The 4,875-nt window shown below is 38.2% G+C and overlaps 1 protein-coding gene across 19 annotated transcripts in view; it reads left to right on the top strand.

The window, feature by feature from the left end:
• DLGAP1 (DLG associated protein 1) overlaps positions 1-4,875 on the top strand; it is an 822,162-nt gene that overhangs the window by 514,540 nt on the left and 302,747 nt on the right. The window lies entirely within an intron of this gene.

Raw genomic sequence — 4,875 nt, 5'->3', positions numbered from 1 at the left:
AGTAGGAAAGAGAGAAACAGAACTATAATTTATTGAGAAAATTCTATGCCTAAACATATATTGTCCTTATTTCTGAAAGTTGCTAAATGCTGTTCATACCCTCTTTTTATACAAAATGGAAGTAATTAATTTGATCAAGATCATACTGCTATTAAGTGACAGAATAGAGATTTAAATCCTGATCAGTCCAATTCCAAATCTGTTTACTTTCCACCATATCATGCTGCTTCTGCTTTGTAAATATTTCTTTGATCTTTTCCTGAAGGAATGTTTCTTGATGAAAATTTATTTTAATAACAATTTTTAAAAATTATTAAGTATGGATAAAAAACAGATGTTATATCCATGCTTATGTGAACCTAAGTTTAGTTTAGAGAGTGGCCATGTTAGAAAGCAAGTTATATATGAGATTCATTTGCAAAGTCAGTTATATAAAATGTTAAAGTGTAGTAGAACAATATTATTTCATGAAACTGGAAAATCATATCTCAACCTATGAAAGAACCATTGCTCAAGGCTACTTTTGCTTCTTTATTTGTTTCAATGAGAAACAATAATACTGACCCCTTGAGAATGCCAACCTGATTGTAGTTACATTGTTAAAATACTACAAGGTTATATCCAAATAAATGCTGTCTTCCCATTTACTGTCCTTTGCTTGTATTAACTAGAGGATGTTTGCTTCTGAATAAAATAATTTCACTGAAATGATAAGGAAAAAAATTAGGAATCCCCAGAAACAATTCCTCTAAATCAAATCAAATTCCTCTAAATTTTTTCCTTTTGAGAAATGAGATAGTTATCTCTCAGGCATATTGTGAGCCAGAATTATGCTTGGTGCATGAGCACCATATGACCCAGATTGTTAACTAAATATTGTGGAAGTTCATCAATTTTACTATTTCTTAAATTATTATTCCAAGTCTGAAGGAAAAGCTATGTTTCCCTAAAGGTCTACCTTTAGAATGTTTCTTATTACCTTATAAAAGTATAACTGAATTGAGTCATATAATATCCAGGACAGAGCATTCATGTGTGTCAGCTTAGAGGGGTCTGCCTATATCCAATGTATAAAAAGTGCTATTGGATAACGGTAATAGAGTTTAAACTAAATTTCTATGATAAATAACCATACAGAATAGTCGGACTTTTTAAATCTATCAGGATAAAAGGTGCCATATTTAGTTATAAACTTGGAAGTCAATATAGCCTTTATTGTCCTGTTTCTCAGCTTATTTTGTATTTTTCCCCATGTAAATGTATCTCATTCTGTGTTCTAGCAAGCCCTTATTAAATGCCTCCCTCCTTTGTTTAAACCTAGATGAAGTTAATTTAATGGATACAGTCTTAATATGTTCCATAGACTTCACTTTCTCTTGGTTCAATATTTTACAAAATATTGCCATTTATAAGAATAAAATGTTAATTATTTACTTAACAGGGACTTGTAAATGACCAAGAAATGAAAGAATTCACTAAAATTAAACCATGCCAATTTAATCTCATGTTTTTGAAGGTTTTATTAGATTAATGAATGAATAGAATGTAACAATGTATTTCTTAGCTTCAATCAGTAAAGAAGCCACTCAATTATCATAATATGTAGCCCCTTTGCATCATCTAGATCATGAGTGCAGAATGAAAAATGCTGTTCAGTGGTTTAATAGAACTGCCATCCTCAACAAGTCTTTCATTCAACCAAGATCTATTTAGCACCTGTTTGATCCAGACTGAACTCCAGAAGTGACTAGATAAAAGTGGGAAAGGGCCAAAGACCAGTTTGGGGAATGGAACAGACAGATGGAGTTGCCAATCACCCAACTAGTGAGATTAAGTAAATGGAGGACAGGATTGAGTCTCTAATTGACAAGATTATATGTAACTTTTTTTTTCTAAAATAATCAAGTTTCCCAAAGATGGAAGATATGGTCTAGCCTGGTGGCCGAGCGTAAGCAATTCAACAATCTGAGTAGATTTGTAAGGACAAGCAATGGTGTGAGGATGAGAAAGAGCAGAGACAGACACCTCAGAGGACATAGGAGGCATCAGACTCCAGACTGCAAACCCCGGATGCAGGAGGACTGCCTGGGCCCTAGAGGAAAAATTTGGACAGAAGACTGAGTACTACTGGTGAGAGAAAGTATCCTCACGTTCACACAGCATAGTGGGTTCACCAGCAGGCCAGCAAGATGAGATCTCCTGGATTCTATGGATGGAGGCGACAACATTGAACTCAGAGAATGGTGATGCAGCTAGGGCCACCCTTGGAGACCTAAAAGTTCATAGGCATGAGAAGAGCAGAAAGGGCAAGTCCAGAGATAACTCCCAGGAATAATAAGTGGGTTTATTATTTCACCAAAACCTAACTGCATCTCCATATCATACACCCAAGAATGGAGCTATTAGATCAGAAAGATGTCCTATCAAAGGCATCAGATGCCACGTAAGGTGAGAGCTTCTTGTTATTAAAAATATGAAATGAAAGGCTGGATAAACATGTCAAGGATAGAGCAAAGGAAATTTCCCTATTTAGTGAAATGAGAGTGGATGGCCCTGTGGGTTTCTTTTAAATCAAGCAGTCTAATTCTGTGTTGTCCAATATGGTAGCCCCTAGCCTCATGTGGCTATTTAAATTTATATTAACTAAAGTTAAATAAAAAATAAAATTCAGCTCCTCAGTCACAGTAGCCACATTTTAGTGCTCAGTAGCCATGTATGGCTGGTGCTTACCTTATCGAATGACAGATATAAAACATTTCCATCACCACAGAAAGCTCTATTAGACAGCAGTCCTCTTGTTTGGTTTTTTTTTTTTTTTTTGGCGGGGGGCAGGAGAGGAGTGCCCATTTTAATATATTGATTTCTACTTGATTTGAGTTTTGTCCTGAGCAGGCAACATCCTGTTGTGATGTCCCAGTGCTTAGAGATTTCAGAGCTGGCCAGTATTTCTCTGCATGTCCACATGGGCACAGAGAGGCACAGTAAGAGTGAGGGCTGCCCTGTGTGAGTGCCTGTTCCTCTACTTACTCACTAGGTGGCATTAAGTAAATCACTGTATCACTTTTAACTTCCGTTTCCTCGTTTTCAGAAAGACTTACCTTATGGAGTTATTTTGAGGAGTAAGTTCTATAAAGTGTATAGCTTTCAATAAGGACAACCAGCTTTTCAATAGAAACACAAGGATTGGCCTGGGATTTTGACCAGATTCTCACCCAGCGTTTATCAGTCACTCGTTAAGCGTGAGACATTGTGCTGGATATGGATCACTGTTTCCCTTGATCTGTTCATCGGCCCTGGCGCTGTCCCCTTCAGGAGCTCTGCTCTGCTACTGCTCTGTATTTTGTACCTGACTCGCCATTAGCCAACCAGGCAGTACGTAGAATAATATTTCCATTCACTACCTTTGTCTTGGACATTAATCTTTATCTGTGATTCTCTTCCTCATTTATGAAAGTCGGCAAAACTTTTACTAACATTTATTTGTAAATTACAATGTTTTGGCACCTCTAGGAGCTGAATCTGGGTGCAAATGAACTCAGAAGTTGGCAATGCATAGTAATTTCTGCTACGGCCAGTCACACAGCTGGTGCCAACCAGGCTGGCCCCCCTCCCCTACCAATGGTACAGCTTGCATCTTACCTGAGACACTCCTGCCTACCTCACATTCTCTTTTTTTTTTTTTACTTTGTTAAGTGTTTTACATTTATTTTTTTATTGTAATCCTCAGAACCACCCCATGAGGTAGGTATTATCATCATTTACAAATAAAACAGCCTCAGAAAAATTAGGTGACTTGCCCAAGGTCACATAGCTAGTCAATGGGGGAGCTGGGATTTGTCTGTTGCTGAAAGCCCATCTTCTTTTTATTGTACCCTTCTAGGACAGCTCTGGACAAAAGGCAATTTCATTGCTCAGCTCTGCAAAGAGCACCTGGGAGTGGAGGTTGCCAGCCACACTCACCGCTAGAGAGACCCTGGAACACTCATTTTGGGTTGTTCAGGGCAGTGTTCATTCATAATGCTATTCATTGAGACGAGTGAGTCTCACCCATCCCTTTGCACACTAAAAATTTAATGTACCAATTTATGGATGTCAATGTGAGACTTAAGCACACCATTCTGAGTCGTAAATATAATTACCTATTTAGATAATAGGCAATAGTCTCATAGAGTAATAACGAGGATGTACTTTTTAAAGTAGCCTTCTGTTTTAGGGGTAATGGTGTAACCAAAAATGTGCTGTCTGGCCTCATTTGTTTACTTAGCAACCTTCAAAAGCCAGATTTCCTCATAGTGCTCCCTGAAACCAACTGTTTTTTGGCCACCTTCGATGCCTAGAAAGAGAGATATTGCTTCAGCTCAGCAAGCCAGAAGAATGCCATTGGTAGCAGGCCAGTTGGATAAAGCTTACTTTCCAGAAAAGGCCTCTCTAGAAAAGCTTACCGAGGTAGGGCTCCCTAACATAGACCCTCAGAGGGTTTCCAGGCCTGGAACATTCTTGAGAGGCTGCTCAAAGGGCTGGGGCAGCCTGGAAGCAGAAATGAGGAGCAACTTGACTGACTTCTGAGGTAATCCTACCTTGAGAAGACCCTTTGGTGGGATGGAGGATGGGGACTAGATTGAGGTGAACTCAAATGCAGAAAGGCAAAGCATACCTATCTGCCCAATTCAAGTGCTCTTAGGCCAGGGTTGTGGAAATTTAGGGTAAGTAAGAATGGACTCCAGGGGCTCAGTAAACTCATGATATTATATAAAAATTTGGGGAGGGGAGAGTTTGTATTCATTTTGCTTGGTAGAAAAGTCCTTATCTCTAAAAGAGATAAAGAGCCATTAAATCATGATATTGTTAAAATTAGGTAGTTTTTTCCTTAAAAAC

The sequence above is a fragment of the Pteropus vampyrus genome, unplaced genomic scaffold (assembly GCF_000151845.1).
Source record: "Pteropus vampyrus isolate Shadow unplaced genomic scaffold, Pvam_2.0 Scaffold373, whole genome shotgun sequence".
Classification (NCBI taxonomy): domain Eukaryota; kingdom Metazoa; phylum Chordata; class Mammalia; order Chiroptera; family Pteropodidae; genus Pteropus; species Pteropus vampyrus.
The sequence above is the reverse complement of the archived record's forward strand: the minus strand, read 5'-3'. Positions and strand labels throughout refer to the sequence as shown.